The sequence below is a fragment of the Cryptomeria japonica genome, chromosome 10 (genome assembly GCF_030272615.1).
Source record: "Cryptomeria japonica chromosome 10, Sugi_1.0, whole genome shotgun sequence".
Lineage (NCBI taxonomy): Eukaryota > Viridiplantae > Streptophyta > Pinopsida > Cupressales > Cupressaceae > Cryptomeria > Cryptomeria japonica.
In genome coordinates this window covers 520,280,912-520,307,827 of record NC_081414.1, presented here as the reverse complement: position 1 = coordinate 520,307,827, position 26,916 = coordinate 520,280,912, and positions in this window count along the sequence as shown.

Genomic DNA, 26,916 nt, shown 5'->3' with positions numbered 1-26,916 from the left:
TTGCATTGACTGTTCCTATAGCCACTAGAAATAGATCAACTCACTATTCCTGTAGCCAAACCAAAATAGAGTAATTTCTATTTATCAACATTGAATTTATCCAGTATTGATTTTATAAATTTATGCAGAAGTTTTCCTGTAGCCTTTCTATAGTTTCAATTCTTGCTTATCTTTTCCGCATAATGTTAGTTGCTGTAGTAATGGAGAATAGTTGTCGCAAGAACTTAGTGCATATATAGTGCAAACCCATTTCAAGTATTACATCCCTAGATTGATAATCAAATGAACACTAGCTATGGAAATATTGACTTTACCAAATGAATGTCCAAACTTCGGGTTGAGACTTCAACTAGAGTTATTATTCTTATTGTTGGGTTGAGAATTCCTCTTCTTCTTCTTCCCCTTCACTATCACTACCAAACACATCTTGTCGGTAGGAGTGATTTGCATGATCATTTTCAGATGTGTGCCACTCATATTCTGATTCTTGAGCCATGAAGAGGTGGGTTCCTTCTTCATCATTGTTGTAGCTGCTAGCATATCTGCCTTCATCATCTGCAGATACATGAGATGCATTTCTTATCATATCATCACAAGATGGTTCTACAGTAGTGGGCTCATTTCCAAAGAGCTTCTTCAATCTATCCCACAAGATTTTTGCAGATATGCATCTATCCACTTGTGAGGAAACATTATCAGATAAACCACAGAGTATAGCCTTCATGGCTGCTTCATTGCACTGGTTTCCTCTTTCTGTATATAAATCGATGGGAGGACTGACTTTACTAGGGTAGCCATTTACAATAGACATCCAAACAACAAACCATAGAGAGGATAGGTAGACTTTCATTCTACAACTCCAAATAGAATAGTTTGAACCATCAAACATAGGAGAAAGGATTGACACCAAACAAACCATTGTGTCCTTAAGCTAGAATCTACCCAAGTTGGAGAACTCTCATCTAACTGGGAACCTAGGCTCTAATACCAATTGTTAGACACAATGCACCACTAAGAGGGGGGTGAATCAGTGGTTCTCAAACTTTTCCCTTGAACTATTCTATGTGAGCATACCAGTTATCAGATCTAACTAGTGTAGACTTACTAGTTAGTGGGGAGACCAACGCAAATGCATTCACACAAGAAGGACATCACATAACACCAACATATATGAGGAAAACCCAAGATGGAGAAAAAATTCAGTGAGAAATGCTGCTAAAGTCTACTACTCCAATCCATCCTCATAATGAAATCTATGTTACAATGTTTAGGGCACCAACCTAGGGAGATACAACCCTTGAATTAGGTCGCCAAATCCTAACTGATTTATGGGCTACAACCCAAAGGAGCTACAACTCCTGCACTGAGCTACAACTTAGTGATCACATAGATGGCTTCAAATACAAAAGTATTTATTTTGTTACAAGTGAGTCTTGTAACCATTTCATATACCTTTCTCTATTGGTGAGACACCTTCTCTGCTACACCCATGCACCTCTCCTGATGCTCTCATCTGCTATTGTATTGTCAGTAAACTCTATCAGTTCACCTCTACTCTTTTTCCACTCTATTGGAACTCCTCCTCACTGCTATGCTCATTAGTCCTCTCAAATGTTTTCCTATCAGTACAAGCACCTACCTGTTATCTCCTCAGATGGACTCCAGTGCTATACCGGTTGCTCAAACCATACCGATTAACCCTCTATTAAACCCTATCACTAGGTTAACCTTCATTCACTCAGTCACTATTCTCTTCTTCTATTTTTATTCAAATTGATCTAACTCTCTCATGCAACACACAATCACTTCGTAGCAGCCCTATCTTCTTCTCTTTAGCAACACTTAACAATATCTTTAGCTCACATATTTATAACCTAGTTTTCCTACCAAAAGACAATTCAAATCTCAAGAGGCTAGGGTTTCCTTGTCAACCTCGACACAAACCAAATTTAATCAAATCTTGTCTGATCTGATCACCAAAACAACTATTTTCTCATCACTGCCATTGTCATGCCTTCTTGATCACACCTTCTATCTTTGGCAATCTACTTTTTACTCTGTCAATTGATTTCTTGGTCAATCACCAAGATTGATCTTGCAGTTTCCTTCATCTACCTTGATATCCTCAATCACTATGGGCTTGCTCTCCATTGTCTTCCAGAACTCAAGCCACAAACCTCTACAATGGTCTACAACACATCCCATGATTTACAGGATCTACCATTAATGTAGACCAACTCTCCAACTACCTTGTCAGTTCAAATTACATCTACTATAGCATGCAAGTCCACCGCCTTTACTCCACATGGCATTCATGTCGACCAACTGCTAGCTTCGATCGATGTGTCGATTTAGACTAGATCACTGACCAGACACTCAATCGGTTCTTCTTTTCTTCTAGTTTATGTGAGGCCCCACCTCGACTTAGTCTGACATTTCAGTGGTTTTTTATATTGAGACTATTACAATTACTTATTTTTATGCATTTTGGATTTAGAACTTATATGATTTCATGATTTGGATAATATTGCTATATATGGATGATTTATTTATATGCTTTATGAGATAGAATACTACATGATTTTTTAATAAGATTAATTTGCAGTCATAAATGTTGTTATTGAATTTGCAGGACTTTACTATGATAATAGAATTATGATGTATGTTTAAGTGTGGATCAATATTATGAGAATTAGGATGAATTTCTTGTGTGAAATCGCTTGCATAAAAGATGTATTTAAATTGTTTAGATGTAAATTATATGCAAGTGATGATGTGTATTATTAATCCTATGAATTATATTATATGTGGATATTTGAAAGTTACTGATGTGTAAATTGAGATGCATAGAAAGTTATCAATGTGACCATGGAAATATTACGAAGAACCAAACCTAGACTTATGTATGTTCGTAAGCTAGGGTTTGTATATTTGGAGAGACAACACCCCATTTGTGTTGTATTTTATTCATAACAGTAAATGATGCATGTGTGTTAAGTGTTATTAAATTGATTTATGTAAAATCCACAAGAGATGATTTCATGTATTAATTTGTAAAAGTGTTTTCTTTTTGTCACTTGACACATGTGTGGATTTAAGTTTGAATTTTTAAATTTGTCTCTTGGTGGGAAAGTGTTTAACTATAGCTTTTTTCAATTAAGGTAACATGATGTCATAAATGCCTTGGGTAAAGAATCTTTGGGATGGTCAACATAGGTTTGACAAGAAAATAAACTTCAGAGGGGTTTAAAAAGGGTTAAATGAACACTTAGGGTTAGTTTAATAGGGTTTCCTAAAGCCCATAAGGTATACCTAAGGGTTAGGGGTAATTTAAGGCAAGTTTCTACTCCCAAGTGACCTTTTAGACACCCTAAAAATTGACTTTTCTAAGTTGTGCGAAAATTGAAATTAGAAGATTTGAATCTAGTTGTAAACTTTCCTTTTCAAATGAGAGTTCCCTTTCCCATTCTATCTTACCTTCCTCTTTAGTTTTTAGAAACTTGTGAGAACTCTCACAATGGGCTTCTTAAGCAAGAATTAGAAAATTTGTGGGTAATCACCCACTCTCCATTTTTGGAGACGAGAAATTTTGAAAAGAATAGACTAGATTTTGAATAGAGAATTTTGGCTAAGGGTAGAAGGAGAAGAACCATGGAATTGGGCTGCTCATCCTCAACAAAACTAACCTACCTTTGGGCAAATTAAGGTTGGTTGTATTCTTCTTAAAATGGCTTTCTGTTTGCGTGTGTTTGAAAGTAATGTTGGTGTAAAAGATTTGCTTCTTTGCATGTTCGTTTGGAAACTTCATTTGGTATTTTGTGTTATGTATTGTATGTGTGTTTGGGAGTCATCAAGACCTCTTACTCTTGGGAGAGAGGAGGATCTTGTGGGTGGTAGCAGTGATAGCCCTTGAGTAAGAGACTCTCATTATGAGAGCGATCACAAGGGATTTTGTGTGACCCTTGCTGGATGGCCTATTTGTGCAATGGGGGTCATAAGGAGGGAAATAAGGCATGAATACCTTGGGGGGCATAAGGATTTAAGGGGTTGCTATACTTGATGTATATGGTTTTCCATGAGGTGGCTACATGTCCTTTTTCATACTTGTAGTTCTCCTCAGGGTAATTTATCCACTACCACCCATAAAAAGGTCATCACCAAGGTGTGGTGCAGTGTAGTCGGAATGGGAGTGTGTTTGAATTTGTGTGCATTTTGTCCCTTTGTGTTTGCATTTTTGTTTCCCATCTAGGGCTTGGTTCTCCAAGCTTGGGGGTGGCTACCAGTTAGCCTGGGCTGGGAGGTGAGCACTGCATGGTCATATCCTTGATCTTATTTGCAGGTTGTTGAAAGAAAGGGATTAGGACAAGTGGAAGTTTGATCGAGTTATTTGTTGAAGAATCCATTTGGAAATATGTAATTTTCTAATTTAAAATGTCCTCATTTGAGTGACCTATTTGTATAATGCCTATAGTGTCTTTTAAAGTAATTCCTATAAATGTAATAGTTTAGTTGCTATATTGCAAAAGCAGAAATGAATAAATCTGGATTCAGTTTTCTAAAGTGTTGTTTTCTGAATTTTAATGATTGTTGTGTATATTAAAAATGTGGGAAAGCATCTGAATTTATTTTATCCCTATATGGTTGTGAAATAAATCTAGGGAATAAAGAAAGGATTTAATGATTGTATGCATGTTGCTATGAATGTGAATATTGTAGTTTATTCTTCCCAATTGCATGATCTAAGTTTATGGATTCTAGATAATTATAGTTGTAGAAAATAAAGTTTCATAATTAATTGTAGAAATAAAATCTTAAGTATCTTTTTTTACTAATTCTATAGTTCTAATTTAATAAATTTTAGATTTATTAAGTTGCTATTAAATTTATTGGTTTCTGGAATTTACTTAGTTACAGAAATAGAAATCTAGAATAAATAGATAGTTGATTTAAATAGTTTCATAGTCCTATAATTGTTGTTTTAGGTTCAATAAATTCTATTAATTACTTTTGTGTAGAAAGTAAATCTGAAGTTCAATAGGCTATCTATTTAAAAAAAAATTAATAATAATATTTATATAAGGTGGTATAAATTTATTGAAGTCTGCCATTATTTAATTGTAGGAGATAAACCTATAGTTATATACTTTTTTTTTCTATCTCAGATTTTAGCAAAATCATATTCATGCCTATGATAATAAACAGTGATAAAAATTTGAGTATTTAAATTAATCTAAGGGTTTCAAAAATATATATATATATATGTAAAATCTATATTTGCAAAGTAAATTGGCCAAAACATTATGCATTGTATACATCCATTATATATATATATATATATATATATATATATATATATATATATATATATATATATATATATATATATATATATATATATATAATATAATATAAATATACATAAAAAAAAAAAATATTGAATAAACTACAAAAAAAAAAAAAAGTGACGAGCTGTAAAATCTCGGTCGAACCTACTGTGCTTTGCATAGGGGTCGACGACACCTCCCCACTATGCATCGCATAGTGGTAAGTGGTGCCTCCCACTGTGCAAGGCATAGTGGATGATGACGCCTCCCACTGTGCAAGGCATAGTGGATGGCGGCGCCTCCCACTGTGCAAGGCACAGTGGACGGTGGCGCCTCCCATTGTGCAATGCACAGTGGACGGCGGCGCCTCCCACTGTGGAATGCACAGTGGTCGGCGGGGGCGAGGCCACTATGTATTGCACAGTGGAAGGCATCGGTCACACCCGCTCCCCCCCACTTCAAACTGCCTTCCTCCTCTGCCATGGCCGCCTAGCCCGAGGATGCTCGATTCGACCCTGTGGAAAAAAAAGGGAGTTAATAAAAAAAAAAAAAATAGTATAAACCCTAGCCCGAGTAGGGTTAGGGTAACGAGATTTGAATTAATAAAAGAGTCATAATCTTAGGAAGGTTTTATTATGCAAATTTTTAATTAGGGTTTGCATGGGATGTTCTTAATAAAATTGGAAAGAAAGCATTATATTGGTTTAAAATTATATATTTCAATATATGTGTTTTTATATATAATTATAATTATTTACATACACATATATGTAAATAAGAATTAGAAAGTTGAAGTTTAAAAAAAAAAGATGTAGGCCTATAGGATTAAATATATATTTAATATAGTTTTTTTTATAAATAAAATCAAGTGGGCAAATAGTATTTATTTAATCAGTCTAAGTGTTTTTCAATAAATAGTAATTTAATTGTCTTCTTGGATATAGGTTTTGAAATTTAAAACCTATGGGACGTATTTTCGCCATGGGCTTAATTATATCTTAGTTAAACTAATTTGAGCACATCTTAAGTTTGGATTAAATTGGATTAACTTTAGTAAATTTTAATTATGGACTAAAGGGGTGCTAGGAGAATAAATTTAACTAGCGTTCAAAAAAAAAAATCATTTAAAAGCCATCCATGATTAATATTGCCTATGTAAATTAATTATCTAAACTAATTGTCTTATTAAATTTGAGTAAACATTAAAACCCTTCAATTAGGATTCCGCAAAAGGAGCTAGTAGATAAAGCTAATCCAACTATAGTTAAGACAAAACATGTTGTAGCTTTTTATATTTGTCAATTTAATGCTTTTAAAAGTTATGTTTTAAAAAAAAAAAAGCCCGTTCGTGCCCTAAATTTTGGGCATGACATTTTGGTATGAGAGTAAGGTTTCCACACTAGGAACCTTACTCCACTTACATTTCACTTTAGATTATTTAAATCATTTTTGTTAAATTGATTTTATAAGACATTTAAATTTAATTGAGTTAATATTATTCTAAAAGAAATTAGTTATTTATTTTACTTTATTTTCCTCTTAGGATACCTCCGACGACGCGACAAGCTTGAAAGTGCAGAAGGGGTCCTAGGCGTGTGCGCATAGCATGCGAAGAGGTAGCGAGGGAGGAAAGAGAACCTAGGAGCACCCCTTGAACAACCAAATGAACCTAACTGAAACCTCTTAGAAGTAATATAGAATCTAATTGGCATAGTTCAGGAAAGGATTACAGCAGAGTACCCTCAGGTTAGAAATTAGGACTCTGGTAGTCATAGATCAGTTTATAGAGAATGAAGCAGGAGCCTAGCTCCTATTCCTGTAGAGAGTCAGGGTGGAAATGAGGGAGAGTCTGTGCACATACCAGGACCACCTCCAGTGGTGGAACCAGTTTATTTTGAGAGAGCTCATCGGGATCTAGGGGATCTTATCACAGAGTTCATGCACCTCCAACCACTATCTTTTGGAGGTTCTACTGACGGGGTAGAGGCTTAGGCATGGCTTTTGAGTCTTGAGAGGTGCTTTGCATTGTCTTCTTATGAGAGCAACCTAAAAGCACCTGTCACAATCCATCTGTTGAGAGGGTCAGCCTCCACTTGGTGGAGATAGGAAGAGTACAAATGTAGATTACTTCCTGATACTCTCACTTGGGAGATTTTCATAGAAAGGTTATAGGAGAGATACCTATCAGAACATTTCAGACAGCGTCATATAGATGAATTTCATGACCTCCAACAAAAGGGCTTATCAATAACCCAATACGAGAGAAAATTCTTTGAGCTATTGCCTTATGTAGATTATCTAAAGGATGAGAAACTTCTTGTAAACCTCTTCATCAGAGTGTTAAATGCCAGTATAGCTAGGTCAGTTAGGATGTTCGCTCCAGAGAGCCTTCGGGTTGCTATGGAGAAGGGACTGATAGCCGACGAAATTCAGGTCAAACCATAGGACAATAGGGATCGGTTTTAGAACCAAAATCCCACACCTCAGACTTATGGATTCTAGAAACCACATTGGAAGGGAAACAACTGAAACTCACAGGGGTTCTCCAAACCTCCTCCTCCGCAACAAACACCACAAAACCAAAGATAGAAGCCTCCACAGTATCAAGAGGGTACCAAGCTCAAGAAGTGGCAAAACGAGGGATAGAGACGTGATCAGAGAGCGTAGGTTCCATACACACGTCCTTCGAGGACTCAATAGTCCTCTAGGGGTGGGTACAGCAGATCCAATAGGACAGGAGGTCAGGCTTTCTCTAGGCCTCAGGGCACCTAGTTTCAAGCATGGGGTGCTTGCTTTACATGTGGAGCCATAGGGCATATGGTGAGGGATTTCCCTCAGGGTCAGATGGCAGGGAATTAATGGATGGCCGCTTCAGAGCCAATAGTTGGTGATATGGGGAGGTCCAATAGAATATTCATAGTGGTTGACAACTGCCAGGCTGAGCATCAAGCCATGGTTATTGAGTCTACAGGTATGATCAAAGGTAACAATGTATCTATTTTGTTTGATTCAGGAGCTACTGACTCCTTTATATTTCCATTGGTTGTGGAGCATTGCGGGCTAGTGGAAACTAGACAGGGTGTCAGTTGGGAAGTGGAATTAGCTTCAGGGGCTAGAGTGTTAGTGGAATCAGAGGTTAGGGCATGTCAGCTATAGATTGGCAAGACCACCACTTTAGTAGACCTTAGAGTGACACCACTTGGATCTTACAGTATCGTACTTGGCATGGATTGGCTTTATGCCCACAGAGCCAAGATGGTTTGCCGCTTGAAAAAGATCAAGTGTGAGGATGATCATGGTTCGCCCATAGTTATCACCGAGATTCAGAGACCCGTGTCTCTTCGTATGATCTCTGCTATGCAGCTTAAGTGGAGCATGCAAAAGGGATGTCAGCTTTTTGCTATTACTATCAGTGAAAAAGGAGAAGAGGAAGAAAATGAAACATCGCTTGATGACCATCCTATCCTTAAGGGATATTTAGATGTGTTTCCTTCAGAGTTACCTGGAATGCTACCCCATAGAGAGATTGACATTCATATAGACCTTGTACATGGAGCTGAGCTAGTTTCTAGAGCACCTTATAAGATGACAACAAATGAGCTTAATGAACTCAAAATATAGCTTGAGGAACTCCTTGAGAAGGGTCATATTCATCCTAGCATATCCCCTTGGGGTGCACCAGTCATCTTCGTTAAGAAGAAGGATGGATCTCTCTGATTATGTATGGATAATCGATAGCTAAATAAAGTAACCATCAAGAACCAATATCCTTTGCCTAGAATTGATGATTTATTCGACCAACTTCAGGGTGCCAAAGTCTTTTCAAAAATTGATCTGAAGTCAGGATACCATCAGCTGAGAATAGTGGAGAGTGGTATCCACAAGACTGCATTTCACACTAGATATGGTTACTATGAGCTCACCGTAGTTCCATTTGGTCTTACGAATTCCCCATCTATTTTTATGAGCCTCATGAATGGGGTATTCTGTACATTTCTGGACCATTTTGTAATTGTGTTCCTCGATGATATATTGATATATTCTCTGAATGAGAAGGAGCATGAGGAGCACCTAAAATAGGTATTGCAGTGTTTGTGGGATAACCAGTTGTTTGGCAGTTTGTCAAAGTGTGCTTTCTTTCGATCAGAGGTCAAGTACCTTGGGCTCGTTATTTCAGGTGATGGGATCTCAGATGACCCATCAAAGATTAGGGCTATTATGGATTGGCTAGTGCCAACTAGTGTGATAGAGGTCAGGAGCTTCATGGGCTTAGCATGATATTACTGACGTTTTGTTGAGGGATTCTCTAGAGTCGCACATCCTATTACTTCTCTTCAACGTAAAGGGAAGAAATTTGAGTGGACAGAGAAGTGTGAGAAGGCCTTTCAGGAACTTAAGAAGGCACTTACTAGCACTCCTATCCTTGTTGTACCAGATCTCTTAGCTGACTTCATGGTTTGTACATATGCTTCACTAGAGGGTTTAGGAGCAGTTCTTATGCAGGATGGTAGGGCTATAGCTTTCGAGTCTAGGAAACTTAAGACTCATGAACTTAATTATCCTACTCATGACCTTGAGCTCACAGCAATAGTGCATGCACTTGTGAGGTGGAGACACTTCCTTTTAGGTCATCAATACATTTTCACTCAGCCGAACCTTAATGCACGTCAGAGGAGATGGATGGAGTTCTTATGTGAATATGATTTTGACGTTCACTACATCAAAGGAAAGGAAAATGTAGTTGCAGATGCTTTGAGTAGGAGACATCATGAGGTTTACACCATATCTATGGGCACAGATTTGAGAGACCGTATACTACAACATTTGCCAGAGGATGGATGGTATGTAGAAGTTTCTCAGGTAATACGATCTCAGGTTACTCTAGAGGGGAAATATGAGGATTATTCTTTGGAGTCCAATGGACTATTACGCCACAAAGGGTGCATTTAGGTACCTTCCTCCAGGGGATTGTGAGAGTTCATTGTCACAGAGGCTCATAGAGCTTCTTATGTAGTGCATCACAAAGTTAAAAAGTTGCATGCTGACTTGAGGTAGTTATATTATTGGCCAGGAATCTGGCAACTCATTGCTGAGATAGTAGCTCGATGCCTCGAGTGTCAGAGAGTAAAGGTTGAGCACCGCCATCCATAGGGGTTTCTCTAGTCTCATGCTATACCAGAGTGGAAGTGGGATACTATATCGATGGATTTCATTGTTGGTCTTCCTATGTCTTCTCGTTGCCATGATGCTATCTTGGTGATAGTTGATAAGTTGACCAAAGTGGCCCACTTTTTGCCAGTTAGGACTACCTTCACAACACCAGTAGTAGCACATGTGTTCTTGCGAGACATTGTTAGACTTCAAGGTGTCCCTCGCAAGATTATTTCTAACAGGGACTCCCTTTTCACTTCTTCCTTTTGGAAGTCATTACAGACAGCAATGGGCACTAAGCTTAATTTTAGTATAGCCTATCACCCAAAAATAGATGGTCAGATAGAGAGGGTTGATCAGGTGTTAGAGGATATGCTCTACATGTATGTCATGGATCATCAAACTAGGTCGGAAGAGTATCTTCCCTTAGTGGAGTTTGCCTATAACAATGGGCATCACACTTCTTTGGGGATGCCACCCTATCAGATATTATACGACAGGCCTTGCAGGACACCTTTGAGTTGGGATTGCATCGAGGACAAAGTTGCTATTGGTCTAGAGATAGTTCAGGATATGGAACAGCAGGTGGATTTGATTAGGTAGCATCTTAGAGAGGCTCAGGATAAACAGAAGAAATATGCTGATGCAAAGAGGATAGATCGTAGCTACTTGGTTAGAGATAGAGTCTTCTTGAGAGTGCAACCACATAAGAGTCCAATCTATTACGGAAAGGGTTCTAAGCTCACACCTCACTTTCTAGGACCTTTTGAGATTCTTGAGAGGATAGGACCAGTTGCCTACCATTTAGCTTTGCCACCTAGCTTGTGATGCATCCACGATGTGTTTCATGTATCAGTTTTAAGAAAGTAAATCTATGATGAGTCTCATATTTTAGATTGGGATGCGTTGGAGGTGGACTCCGACGGGCAGCTAGCTTTGGAGCCCATTCTCATTTTGGCATGGCAGATGCTGGCCCTTCAAGGTCAAGAGCTGGACTAGGTTAGGGTCTAGTGGGATTGTTATGATCAGGTTACGGCTTCATGGGAGGATGCAACACGTATGAGATCAGAGTACCACCACCTCTTTGATGAAATCAAGGAGGAAGTTCATGCCTCGAGGGGGAGGGTGTGAGGCCCCACCTCGACTCAGTCTAACATTTCAGTGGTTTTTTATATTGAGACTATTACAGATACTTATTTTTATGCATTTTGGATTTAGAACTTATATGATTTCATGATTTGGATAATATTACTATATATCGATGATTTATTTATATGTTTTATGAGATAGAACACTACATGATTTTTGAATAAGATGAATTTGCAGTGATAAATGTCATTATTGAATTTGTAGGACTTTACTATGATAATAGAATTATGATGTATGTTTAAGTGTGGATCAACATTATGAGAATTAAGATGAATTGCTTATGTGAAATCACATGGATAAAATATGTATTTAAATTATTCAAATGTAAACTGTATGCAAGTGATGATGTGTATTATTATTCCTATGAATTATATTATATGTGGATATTTGAAAGTTACTAATGTGTAAATTGAGATGTGCAGGAAGTTATCCATGTGACCATGGAAATATTATGAAGAACCAAACCTAGACTTATGTATTTTCATAAGCCAGGGTTTGTCTATTTGGAGAGACAACACCCCATTTGTGTTGTATTTTATTCATAACAGTAAATGATGCATGTGTGTTAAGTGTTATTAAACTGATTTATGTAAAATCCACAGGGGACGATTTCATGTATTAATTTGTAAAAGTGTTTTCTTTGTGTCACTTGACACATGTGTGGATTTAAGTTTGAATTTTTAAATTTGTCTCTTGGTGGGAAAGTGTTTAACTATATCTTTTTTCAATTAGGGTAACGTGATGTCATAAATGCCTTGGGTAAAGAACCTTTGGGATGGTCAACATAGGTTTGACTCGAAAATAAACTTCAGAGGGATTTAAAAACGGTTAAATGGACACTTAGGGGTACTTTAATAGGGTTTCCTAAAGCCCATAAGGTATACCTAAGGGTTAGGGGTAATTTAAGGCAATTTTCTACTCCCAAGTGACCTTTTAGACACCCTAAAAATTGACTTTTCTAAGTTGTGCGAAAATTGAAATCAGAAGATTTGAATCTAGTTGTAACCTTTCCTTTTCGAATGAGAGTTCCCTTTCCCATTCTATCTTACCTTCCTCTTTAGTTTTTAGAAACTTGTGAGAACTCTCACAATGGGCTTCTTAAGCAAGAATTAGAAAATTTGTGGGTAATCACCCACTCTCCATTTTTGGAGACAAGAGAAATTTTGAAAAGAATAGACTAGATTTTGAATAGAGAATTTTGGCTAAGGGTAGAAGGAGAAGAACCATGGAATTGGGCTGCTCATCCTCAACAAAACTAACCTACCTTTGGGCAGATTAAGGTTGGTTGCATTCTTCTTAAAATGGCTTTCTGTTTGTATGTGTTTGAAAGTAATGTTGGTGTAAGAGATTTCCTTCTTTGCATGTTCATTTGGAAACTTCATTTTGTATTTTGTGTTATGTATTGTATGTGTGTTTGGGAGTCATCAAGACCTCTTACTCTTGGGAGAGAGGAGGATCTTGTGGGTGGTAGCAGTGACAGCCCTCGAGTGAGAGACTCTCATTATGAGAGCGATCACAAGGGATTTTGTGTGACCCTTGCTGCATGGCTTGTTTGTGCGATGGGGGTCATAAGGAGGGAAATAAGGCATGAATGCCTTGGGGGGCATAAGAATTTAAGGGGTTTCTATACTTGATGTATATGGTTTGCAATGAGGTGGGTACATGTTCTTTTTCATACTTGCAGTTCTCCTCAGGGTAATTGGTCCACTACAACCCTTAAAAAGGTCATCACCAAGGTGTGGTGCAGTGTAGCCAGGATGGGAGTGTGTTTGAATTTGTGTGCATTCTATCCCTTTGTGTTTGCATGTTTGTTTCCCATCTAGGGCTTGGTTCTCCGAGCTCTGGGGTGGCTACTAGTTAGCCTAGGCTGGGAGGTGAGCACTCCATTGTCTTATCCTTGATCTTATTTGTAGGTTGTTGAAAGAAAGGGATTAGGACAAGTGGAAGTTTGATGGAGTTATTTGTTGCAGAATCCATTTGGAAATATGTAATTTTCTAATTTAAAATGTCCTCATTCGAGTGACCTATTTATTTTATTCCTATATGCTTGTGAAATAAATCCAGGGAATAAAGAAAGGATTCAATGATTGTATGTGTGTTGCTATGAATGAGAATATTGCAATTTATTCTTCCCAATTGCATGATCTAAGTTTATGGATTCTAGATAATTATAGTTGTAGAAAATAAAGTTTCATAATGAATTGCAGAAATAAAATCTAAAGTATCTTTTTTTTCTAATTCTATAGTTTTAATTTAATAAATTCTAGATTTATTAAGTTGCTATTAAATTTATTGTTTTTTGGAATTTACTTAGTTACAGAAATAGAAATCTAGAATAAATAGATAGTTGATTTAAGTTCAATAAATTCTATTAATTACTTTTGTGTAGAAAGTAAATCTAAAGTTAAATAGGCTATCTATTTAAAAAAAAAAAAAACAATATTTATATAAGGCGGTATAAATTTATTGAAGTCTGCCATTATTTAATTGTAGGAGATAAACCTATAGTTATATAGTTTTTTTTTCTATCTCAAATTTTAGCAAAATCATATTCATGCCTATGTTAATAAACAGTGATAAAAATCTGAGTATTTAAATTAATCTAAGGGTTTCAAAAAAAAATATATATATCTAAAATCTATATTTGCAAAGTAAATTGGCCAAAACATTATGCATTGTATACATCCATTATGTAAATATATATATTTATATTTATATATATATTATATAATATAAATATAAATTTAAAAAAAAAATATTGAATAAACTACAAAAATAAAACAAAGCGAGGAGCTATAAAATCTCGGCCGAACCCACTGTGCTTTGCACAGGGGTCGGCAGTGCCTCCCCACTATGCATTGCACAGTGGTAAGCGACGCCTCCCACTCTACAAGGCACAGTCGACAGGGGCACCTCCCATTGTGCAATGCATAGTGGTCGGTGGGGCCGAGGTCACTGTGTATTGCACAGTGGAAGGCATCGGTCATGCCGCCTCCCCCCCACTTCAAACTACCTTCCTCCTCCGCCATGGCTGCCTAGCCCGGGGATGCAAGATTCGGCCTTGTGGAAAAAAAAAAATGGGAGTTAATAAAAATAAAATAATAATAGTATAAACCCTAGCTCGAGTAGGGTTAGGGTAACAAGATTTGAATTAATAAAAGAGTCATAATCTTAGGAAGATTTTATAATACAAATTTTTAATTGGGGTTTGCATGGGATGTTATTAATAAAATTGGAAAGAAAGCATTATATTGATATAAAATTATATATTTCAATATATGTGTTTTTATATATAGTTATAATTATTTACATACACATATATGTAAATAAGAATTAGAAAGTTGAAGTTTAAAAAAACAAGATGCAGGCCTATAGGATTAAATATATATTTAATATAGTTTTTTTTATAAATAAAATCAAGTGGGCAAATAGTATTTATTTAATCAGTCTAAGGGTATTTCAATAAATAGTAATTTAATTGTCTTCTTGGATATAGGTTTTGAAATTTAAAACCTATGGGACATATTTTCGCCATGGGCTTAATTATATCTTAGTTAAACTAATTTGAGCACATCTTAAGTTTGGATTAAATTGGATTAACTTTAGTAAATGTTAATTATGGACTAAAGGGGTGCTAGGAGAATAAATTTAACTAGCGTTCAAAAAAAAATTTCATTTAAAAGCCATCCATGATTATTATTGCCCGCGTAAATTAATTATCTAAACTAATTGTCTTATTAAATTCGAGTAGACATTAAAACCCTTCAATTGGGATTCCACAAAAGAAGCTAGTAGATAAAGCTAATCCAACTATAGTTAAGACAAAACATGTTGTAGCATTTTATATTTGTCGATTTAATGCTTTTAAGAGTTATGTTTTAAAAAAAAAAATATCCCGTTCTTGCCCTAAATTTTGGGCATGACATTTTGGTATCAGAGCAAGGTTTCCACACTAGGAACCTTACTCCACTTACATTTCACTTCAGATTATTTAAATTATTTTTGTTAAATTGATTTTATAAGACATTTAAATTTAATTGAGTTAATATTATTCTAAAAGAAATTAGTTATTTATTTTACTTTATTTTCCTCTTAGGATGCCTCCGACGACGCGACAAGCTTGCAAATGCGGAAGGGGTCCTAGGCGTGTGTGCATAGCATATGAAGAGGTAGCGAGGGAGGAATCAGTTCCAGAAGAGAACCCAGGAGCACCTCTCGAACAGCCAAGTGAACGTAACCGAAACCTCTTAGAAGCAATATAGAATCTAATTAGCATAGTTCAGGAAAGGATTCCTGCAGAGGACCCTCAAGTTAGAAATGAGAACTCCAGGAGTCATAGATTAGTTTATAGAGAACGAAGCAGGAGCCCAACTCCTATTCTTGTAGACAGTCAGGGTGGAAATGAGGGAGAGTCTGTGCACATACCAGGACCACCTCCAGTGGTGGAACTAGTTTATTTTGAGAGAGCTCGTCGGGATCTAGGGGATCTTATCAAGGAGGTCATGCACCTCCAGCCACCATCTTTTGGAGGTTCTACCGATGAGGTAGAGGCTGAGGCATGGCTTTTGAGTCTTGAGAGGTGCTTTGTGTTGTGTTCTTATGAGAGCAACCTAAAAGCACATGTCGCAGTCCATCTATTGAGAGAGTAGACCTCCACTTGGTGGAGACAGGAAGAGTACAAATGCGGATTAGTTCCTGATAGTCTCACTTGGGAGATTTTCACAGAAAGGTTCCAATAGAGATACCTATCAAAACATTTTAGACAGCATCGTATAGACAAATTCCATGACCTCCAACAAAAGGGCTTATCAATAACCCAATATGAGAGCAAATTCTTTGAGTTGTTGCCTTATGTAGATTATCTAAAGGATGAGAAACTTCTTGTAAACTACTTCATTAGAGGGTTAAATGTCGATATAGCTAGGTCAGTTAGGATGTCCACTCTAGAGAGCCTTCAGGTTGCCGTGGAGAAGGCACTGATAGCCGAGGAAATTCAAGTCAGTCCATAGGATAATAGGGATTGGTTTCAGAATCGAAATCCCACACCTCAGAATTATGGATTCCAGAAACCACATTGGAAGGGAAACAACGAAAACTCATAGGGGTTCTCCAAACCTCCTCCTCTGCAATAGACACCACAGAACAAGAGGCAGAAGCCTCCATAGTATCAGGAGGGCACCAAGCCCAAGTAGTGGTAGAGCCAGGGACAGAGACGTGATCAGAGAGCGCAGGTGTCGGACACACTTCCGATGAGAACTCAGCAGTCCTCTAGGGGTGGGTATAGTGGATCTAGTAGGATAGGAGGTTAGGCTTTCTCTAGGCCTCAGGGCGACCAGTTTTAGGCACGAGGTGCTTGCTTTACATGTGGAGCCATGGGGAATATGGCTAGGGATTGCCCTCAAGGTCAGATGGCAGGGAATCAGCGGATGGCCGCTTCAGAGCTGATAGTTGGTGATATGGGCAGGTCCCATAGAGTATTCGTAGCGGTTGACAACCACCAGGGTGAGCATCAGGCTACAGTCATTGAGTCTCCAGGTATGATCAAAGGTAACAATGCATCTATTTTTTTTGATTCAGGAGCTACTGACTCCTTTATATCTCCATTGGTTGTGGAGCGTTGCGGGCTAGTGGCAACTAGACAGGGTGTTAGTTGCGAAGTGGAATTAGCTTTAGGGCTAGAGTGTTAGTGGAATCAGAGGTTAGGGCATGTCAGCTATAGATTGGCAAGACCAACACTTTAGTAGACCTTAGAGTGACACCACTTGGATCTTACGGTATCATACTTGGCATGGATTGGCATAGAGCCAAGATGGATTGTTGCCTAAAAAAGATCGAGTGTGAGGATGATCATGGTTCGCCCATAGTTATCACTAGGATTCAGAGACCCGTGTCTTTTCATATGATCTCCGCTATGCAGCTTAAGCGGAGCATGCGAAAGGGATGTCAGCTTTTTTGTATTACTATCAGTGATAGAGGAGAAGAGGAAGAAAATGAAACATCACTTGATGACCATCCTATCCTTAAGGAATATTCAGATGTGTTTCCTTTAGAGTTACTTGGAATGCTGCCCCATAGAGAGATTGACTTTCATATAGACCTTGTACTAGGAGCCGAGCCAATTTCTAGAGCACCTTATAGGATGACCATAAATGAGCTTTATAAACTCAAAATATAGCTTGAGGAACTCCTTGAGAAGGGTCATATTTGTCCTAGTGTATCCCCTTGGGGTGCACCTGTCATCTTCATTAAGAAGAAGGATGGATCTATCTGATTATGTATGGATAATCTCCAGCTAAATAAAGTAACCATCAAGAACTGATATCGTTTACCTAGAACTGATGATTTATTCGACCAACTTTAGGGTGCCAAAGTCTTTTCCAAAATTAATCTGAAGTCAGGATACCATCAACTAAGAATAGTGGAGAATGATATCCACAAGACTGCATTTCACACTAGATATGGTCACTATGATTTCACCATAGTTCCATTCGATATTATGAATGCCCCAGCTATTTTTATGAGCCTCATGAATGGGGTATTCCATACATTTCTGGACCATTTTGTAATTGTGTTCCTCGATGATATATTGATATATTCTCAGAATGAGAAGGAGCATGAGGAGCACCTGAAACAGGTATTGCAGTGTTTGCGGGATAACCAGTTGTTTGGCAGTTTGTCAAAGTGTGCTTTCTTTTTATCAGAGGTGAAGTACCTTGGGCACGTTATTTCCAGTGATGGGATCTCAGATGACCCATCAAACATTAGGGCTATTATGGATAGGCCTGTGCCAACTAGTGTGATAGAGGTCAGCAGCTTCATGGGCTTAGTAGGATATTACCAATGTTTTGTCGTGGGATTCTCCAAAGTTGCACATCCTATTACTTCTCTTCAGCATAAAGGGAAGAAATTTGAGTGGATAGAGAAGTGCGAGAAGGCCTTTCAGGAACTCAAGAAGGCACTTACTAGAGCTCCTATCCTTGTTGTACCAAATCCCTCAGCTGACTTCATGGTTTGTACAGATGCTTCACTAGAGGGTTTAGGAGTAGTTCTTATGTAGGATGGTAGGGCTATAGCTTTCGAGTCTAGGAAACTTAAGACTCATGAACCTAATTATCCTACTCATGACCTTGAGCTTGCAGTAGTAGTGCTTGCACTTGTGAGGTGGAGACACTTCCTTTTAGGTCATCACTTCAAGCTGCATTTAGATCATCAGAGTCTTCAGTACATTTTCACTCAGTGGAACCTTAATGCACATCAGAGGAGATGGATGAAGTTCTTGTGTGAATATGATTTTGACGTTCACTACATCAAAGGAAAGGAAAACGTAGTTGTAGATGCTTTGAGTAGGAGACGTCACGAGGTTTACACCATATATATGGGCACGGATTTGAGAGACCGTATACTACAACATTTGAGAGAGGATGGATAGTATGCAGAATTTTGTCAGGTAATATGATCTTAGGTTACTCTAGAGGGGAAATATGAGGATTATTCTTTGGAGTCCGATGGACTATTATGCCACAGAGGGTGCATTTATGTACCTTCCTCTGGGGGATTGTGAGAGTTCATTGTCATAGAGGCTCATAGATCTGCTTATGCAGTGCATCTTGGAGTTAAAAAGTTGCATACTGACTTGAGGTAGTTATATCACTGGCTAGGAATGTGGTAGGTCATTTCTGAGATAGTAGCTCGATGCCTCGAGTGTCAGAGAGTAAAGGTGGAGCACCGCCATCTAGGGGGATTGCTCTATTCTCATACTATACAAGAGTGGAAGTGCAATACTATATCCATGGATTTCATCATTGGTCTTCCTATGTCTTCTCATCGCCATGATCCTATCTTGGTTACAGTTGACAAGTTGACCAAAGCGGCCGACATTTCACTAGTTAGGACTACCTTCATAGCACCAACAGTAGCACAGGTGTTCTTGCGAGACATTATTAGACTTCATGGTGTCCTCCACAAGATTATTTCTAACAGGGACTCCCTTTTCACTTCTTCCTTTTGGAAGTCATTACAGGCAGCTATGGGCACTAAGCTCAATTTTAGTACAGCCTATCACTCAGAAATAGATGGTCAGACAAAGAGGGTTAGTCAGGTGTTAGAGGATATGCTTCGCATGTATCTCATGGATCATCGGACTAGGCGGGAAGAGTATCTTCCATTAGTGGAGTTTTCCTATAACAATGGGCATCACACTTCTTTGGGGATGCCATCCTATCAGGCATTATACGACAGGCCTTGCAGGACACCTTTGAGTTGGGGTCACATCGAGGACAAAGTTGCTATTGGTCCTGAGATAGTTCAGGATATGGAACAGCAGGTGGATTTGATTAGGTAGCATCTTAGAGAGGCTCAGGATAGACAAAAGAAATATGCTGATGCAAAGGGGATAGATCGTAGCTACATGGTTGGAGATAGAGTCTTCTTGAGAGTGCGACCTCATAAGAGTCCAATCTGTTACGGAAAGGGTTCTAAGCTGACACCTCGCCTTGAAGGACCTTTTGAGATTCTTGAGAGGATAGGCCCAGTTGCCTACTGTTTAGCATTGGCACCTAGCCTGTCATGCATCCACGATGTGTTTCATGTATCAGTTTTAAGAAAGTAAATCTATGATGAGTCTCATATTTTAGATTGGGATGCCTTGCAGGTGGAGTCAGATGGGCATCTAGCTTTGGAGCCCATTCAAATTTTGGCATGCTGTATGCTTGCCCATCGAGGTCGAGAGCTGGACCAGGTTAGGGTCCATTGGGATTGTTATGATGAGGTTACGGCTTCATGGGAGGATGCAACATGTATGAGATCAGAGTACCCCCACCTCTTTGATGAACTCTAGGAGGAAGTTCATGCCTAGAGTGGGAGGGTGTGAGGCCCCACCTCAGCTCAGTCTGACATTTCAGTGGTTTTTTATATTGAGACTATTACAGATACTTATTTTTATGCATTTTGGATGTAGAACTTATATGATTTCATGATTTGGATAATATTACTATATATGGATGATTTATTTATATGCTTTATGAGATAGAACACTACATGATTTTTGAATAAGATGAATTTGTAGTGATAAATGTCATTATTGAATTTGTAGGACTTTACCATGATAATAGAATTATGATGTATGTGTAAGTGTGGATCAAAATTATGAGAATTAGGATGAATTTCTTGTGTGAAATCACTTGGATAAAAGATGTATTTAAATTGTTCAGATGTAAATTGTATGCAAGTGATGATGTGTATTATTATTCCTGTGAATTATATTATATGTGGATATTTGAAAGTTACTAATGTGTAAATTGAGATGTGCAAGAAGTTATCCATGTGACCATGGAAATATTACAGAGAACCAAAACTAGACTTACGTATGGTCGTAAGCCAGGTTTTGTCTATTTGGAGAGAGAACACCCCGTTTGTGTTGTATTTTATTTGTAACAGTAAATGATGCATGTGTGTTAAGTGTTATTAAATTGACTTATGTAAAATCCACAAGAGATGATTTCATGTATTAATATGTAAAAGTGTTTTCTTTGTGTCACTTGACATGTGTGGATTTAAGTTTGAATTTTTAAATTTGTCTCTTGGTGGGAAAGTGTTTAACTATAGCTTTTTTCAATTAAGGTAATGTGATGTCATAAATGCCTTGGGTAAAGAATCTTTGGGATGGTCAACATATGTTTGATCAGAAAATAAACTTTAGAGGGGTTTAAAAAGGATTAAATGGACCCCTAGGGGTAGTTTAATAGGGTTTCCTAGAGCCCATAAGGTATACCTAAGGGTTAGGGGTAATTTAAGGCAATTTTCTACTCCCAAGTGACCTTTTAGACACCTTAAAAATTGACTTTTCTAAGTTGTGCGAAAATTGAAATTAGAAAATTTGAATCTAGTTGTAAACTTTCCTTCTCAAATGAGAGTTCTGTTTCCCATTCTATCTTACCTTCCTCTTTAGTTTTTAGAAACTTGTGAAAACTCTCACAATGGGCTTCTTAGGCAAGAATTATAAAATTTTTGGGTAATCACCCACTCTCCATTTTTGGAGACGAGAAATTTTGAAAAGAATAGACTAGATTTTGAATAGAGAATTTTGGCTAAGGGTAGAAAGAGAAGAACCATGGAATTGGGCTGCTCATCCTCAACAAAACTAACCTACCTTTGGGTAGATTAAGGTTGGTTGCATTCTGCTTAAAATGGCTTTCTGTTTGCATGTGTTTGAAAGTAATGTTGGTGTAAAATATTTGCTTCTTTGCATGTTCATTTGGAAACTTCATTTGGTATTTTGTGTTATGTATTGTATGTGTGTTTGGGAGTCATCAAGACCTCTTACTCTTGGGAGAGAGGAGGATCTTGTGGGTGGTAGCAGTGACAACCCTCGAGTGAGAGACTCTCATTATGAAAGCGATCACAAGGGATTTTGTGTGACCCTTGCTGCATGGCTTGTTTGTGCAATGGGGGTCATAAGGAGGGAAATAAGGCATGAATGCCTTGGGGGGCATAAGTATTTAAGGAGTTGCTATACTTGATGTATATGGTTTTCCATGAGGTGGCTACATGTTCTCTTTCATAGTTACAGTTCTCCTCAGGGTAATTGGTCCACTAGAACCCTTAAAATGACTAGCACCAAGGTGTGGTGCAGTGTAACCGGGATGGGAGTGTGTTTGAATTTGTGTGCATTATGTCCCTTTGTGTTTGCATGTTTTTTTGCCATCTAGGGCTTGGTTCTCCGAGCTCGGGGGTGGCTACCAGTTAACCTATGCTGGGAGGTGAGCACTCCATGGTCATATCCTTGATCTTATTTGTAGGTTGTTGAAAGAAAGGGATTAGGACAAGTGGAAGTTTGATGGAGTTATTTGTTGTAGAATCCATTTGGAAATATGTAATTTTTGAATTTAAAATGTCAGCATTTGAGTGACCTATTTGTATAATGCCTATAGTGTCTTTTAAAGTAATTCCTAGAAATGTAATAGTTTAGTTGCTATATTGCAAAAGCAGAAATGAATAAATCTGGATTCAGTTTTCTAAAGTGTTGTTTTCTAAATTTTAATGTTTGTTGTGTATATTAAAAATGTGGGAAAGCATCTGAATTTATTTTATCCCTATATGCTTGTGAAACAAATCCAGGGAATAAAGAAAGGATTTAATGATTGTATACATGTTGCTATGAATGAGAATATTGCAATTTATTCTTCCCAATTGCATGATCTAAGTTTATGGATTCTAGATAATTATAGTTGCAGACAATAAAGTTTCATAATTAATTGTAGAAATAAAATCTAAAGTATGTTTTTTTACTAATTCTATAGTTTTAATTTAATAAATTCTAGATTTATTAAGTTGCTATTAAATTTATTGTTTTCTGGAATTTACTTAGTTACAGAAATAGAAATCTAGAATAAATATATAGTTGATTTAAATAGTTTCATAGTCCTATAATTGTTGTTTTAAGTTCAATAAATTATGTTAATTACTTTTGTGTAGAAAGTAAATCTGATATTAAATAGGCTATCTATTTAAAAAAAAAAAAAAAACAATATTTATATAGTGCGGTATAAATTTATTTAAGTCTGCCATTATTTAATTGCAGGAGATAAACCCATAGTTATATACTTTTTTTTTCTATCTCATATTTTAGCAAAATCATATTCATGCCTATGATAATAAACAGTGATAAAAATCTAACTATTTAAATTAATCGAAGGGTTTCAAAAAAAATAAAAAAATAAATATATATATATCTAAAATCTATATTTGCAAATTAAATTGGCCAAAACATTATGCATTGTATACATGCATTATGTAAAAATATATATATGTGTATATTTATATATACAAATATACATATAAATATATATACATATATATATATATATTTAAATATATTTATATATATATATATATATTTACATATATATTATATATAATATAAATATATATATTAAAAAAAAAATTAAATAAACTACAAAAAAAAATAAAGCGAGGAGTTGTAAAACCTTGGCTGAACCCACTGTGCTTTGCACAGGGGTTGGCGGCGCCTCCCCACTGTGCATTGCACAGTGGTCGGCGGCGCCAAGGCGACTATGTATTGCATAGTGGAAGGCGTCGGTCATGCCGCCTCCCCCCCACTTCAAATTGCCTTCCTCCTTCACCATGGCCGCCTAGCTTGAGGATGCTCGATTCGGCCCTGTGGAAAAAAAAAAGGGAGTTAATAAAAAAATAATAATAATAGTATAAAGCCTAGCCCGAGTAGGGTTAGGGTAATGAGATTTGAATTAATAAAAGAGTCATAATCTTAGGAAGATTTTACAATGCAAATTTTTAATTAGGGTTTGCATGGGATGTTCTTAATAAAATTGGAAAGAAAGCATTATATTGATTTAAAATTATATATTTCAATATATGTGTTTTTATATATAATTATAATTATTTACATACACATATATGTAAATAAGACTTAGAAAGTTGAAGTTTAAAAAAAAAAGATGCAGGCCTATATGATTAAATATATATTTAATATAGTTGTTTTTATAAATAAAATCAAGTGGGAAAACAATATTTATTTAATCAGTCTAAGGGTATTTCAATATATAGTAATTTAATTGTCTTCTCGGATATAGGTTTTGAAGTTTAAAACCTATGGGACGTATTTTCACCATGGGCTTAATTATATCTTAGTTAAACTAATTTGAGCACATCTTAAGTTTGGATTAAATTGGATTAACTTTAGTAAATTTTAATTATGGACTAAAGGGGTGCTAGGAGAATAAATTTAACTAGCATTCAAAAAAAAAAATCATTTAAAAGCCATCCATGATTAATATTGCCCGCGTAAATTAATTATCTAAATTAATTGTCTTATTAAATTAGAGTAGACATTAAAACCCTTCAATTGGGATTCCGCAAAAGGAGCTAGTAGATAAAGCTAATCCAACTATAGTTAAGACAAAACATGTTGTAGCATTTTATATTTGTCGATTTAATGCTTTTAAAAGTTATGTTTAAAAAAAAAAAAATCCCGTTCTTGCCCTAAATTTTGGGCATGACATTTTGCTATCAGAGCAAGGTTTCCACACTAGGAACCTTACTCCACTTACGTTTCGCTTTAGATTATTTAAATTATTTTTGTTAAATTGATTTTATAAGACATTTAAATTTAATTGAGTTAATATTATTCTAAAAGAAATTAGTTATTTATTTTACTTTATTTTCCTCTTAGGATGCCTCCGACGATGCAACAAGCTTGCAAACGCAGAAGGGGTCCTAGGCATGTGCGTATAGCACGTGAAGAGGTAGTGAGGGAGGAATCAGTTCCAGAAGAGAACCGAAGAGCACCTCTCGAACAACCAAATGAACCTAACCGAATTCTCTTAGAAGCAATATAGAATCTAATTGGCATAGTTCAGGAAAGGATTCCAGCAGAGAACCCTCAGGTTAGAAATCAGGACTATGGGAGTCATAGATCAGTTGATAGAGAATGAAGCAGGAGCCCAGCTCCTATTCCTGTAGAGAGTCAGGGTGGAAATGAGCCAGAGTCTATGCACATACCAGGACCACCTCCAGTGGTGGAACCAGTTTATTTTGAGAGAGCTCATTGGGATCTAGGGGATCTTATCAGGGAGGTCATGCGCCTCTAGCCACCGTCTTTTGGAGGTTCTACTGATGGGGTAGAGGCTGAGGTATGGCTTTTGAGTCTTGAGAGGTGCTTTGCGTTGTGTTCTTACGAGAGCAACCTAAATGCACATGTCACAGTCCATCTGTTGAGAGGGTCGGCCTCCACTTGGTGAAGACAGGAAGAGTACAAATGTGGATTAGTTCCTAATACTGTGACTTGGGAGATTTTCACAGAAAGGTTCTGGGAGAGATACCTATCAAAACATTTCAGATAGCGTCATATAGACAAATTTCATGACCTCCAACAAAAGGGCTTATCAATAACCCAATATGAGAGAAAATTCTTTGAGTTGTTGCCTTATGTAGATTACCTAACAGACAAGAAACTTCTTGTAAACTGCTTCATCAGAGGGTTAAATGCCAGTATAGCCAGGCCATTTAGGATGTCCACTCTAGAGAGCCTTCGGGTTGCCATGGAGAAGGCACTGATAGCCGAGGAAATTCAGGTCAGACCATAGGAAAATAGGGATCAGTTTCAGAACCGAAATCCCACACCTCAGACTTATGGATTCCAGAAACCACATTGGAAGGGAAACAACCAAAACTCACAGGGGTTCTCCAAACCTCATCCTCCACAATAGACACCACAAAACAAGAGGCAGAAGCCTCCATAGTATCAGGAGGGCACCAAGCCCAATCAGTGGTAGAACCAGGGATAGAGACATTATTAGAGAGCGTAGGTGCCATACACACCTCCACCGTGGACTCAGCAGTCCTCTGGGGGTGGGTACAGTGGATCTAGTAGGACTAGAGGTCAGGCTTTCTCTAGGCCTCAGGGCCCCTAGTTTCAGGCACAGGGTGCTTGCTTTACATGTGGAGCCATGGGGCATATGGTGAGGGATTGCCCTCAGGGTCAGATGGTAGGGAATCAATGGATGGCTGCTTCAGAGCTGATAGTTGGTGATATGGGCATGTCCCATAGAGTATTCATAGCGGTTGACAACCGCCAAGCTAAGCATCAGGCCATGGTCATTGAGTCTGCAGGTATGATCAAAGGTAACACCGTATCTATTTTGTTTGATTCAAGAGCTACTGACTCCTTTATGTCTCCATTGGTTGTGGAGAGTTGTAGGCTAGTGGCAACTAGATAGGGTGTCAGTTGGGAAGTGGAATTAGCTTCAGGGGCTAGAGTGTGAGTGGAATCAAAGGTTAGTGCATGTCAGCAATAGATTGGCAAGACCACCACTTTAGTAGACCTTAGAGTGACACCACTTGGATCTTATGGTATCATACTTGGCATGGATTGGCTTTATGCTGACAGAGCCAAGATGGATTGCCACCTGAAAAAGATCAAGAGTGAGGATGATCATGGTTCGCCCATAGTTATCACCGATATTCAGAGACCCGTGTCTCTTTGTATGATCTCCACTATGTAGCTTAAGCAGAGTATGCAAAAGGGATGTCAGCTTTTTGCTATTACTATCAGTGACAGAGGAGAAGAGGAAGAAAATGAAACATCGCTTGATGACCATCCTATCCTTAAGGGATATTCAGATGTGTTTCCTTCAAAGTTACCTGGAATGTCACCCCGTAGAGAGATTGACTTTCATATAGACCTTGTACCAGGAGCCAAGCCAGTTTTTAGAGCACCTTATAGGATGACCACAAATGAGCTTAATGAACTCAAAAT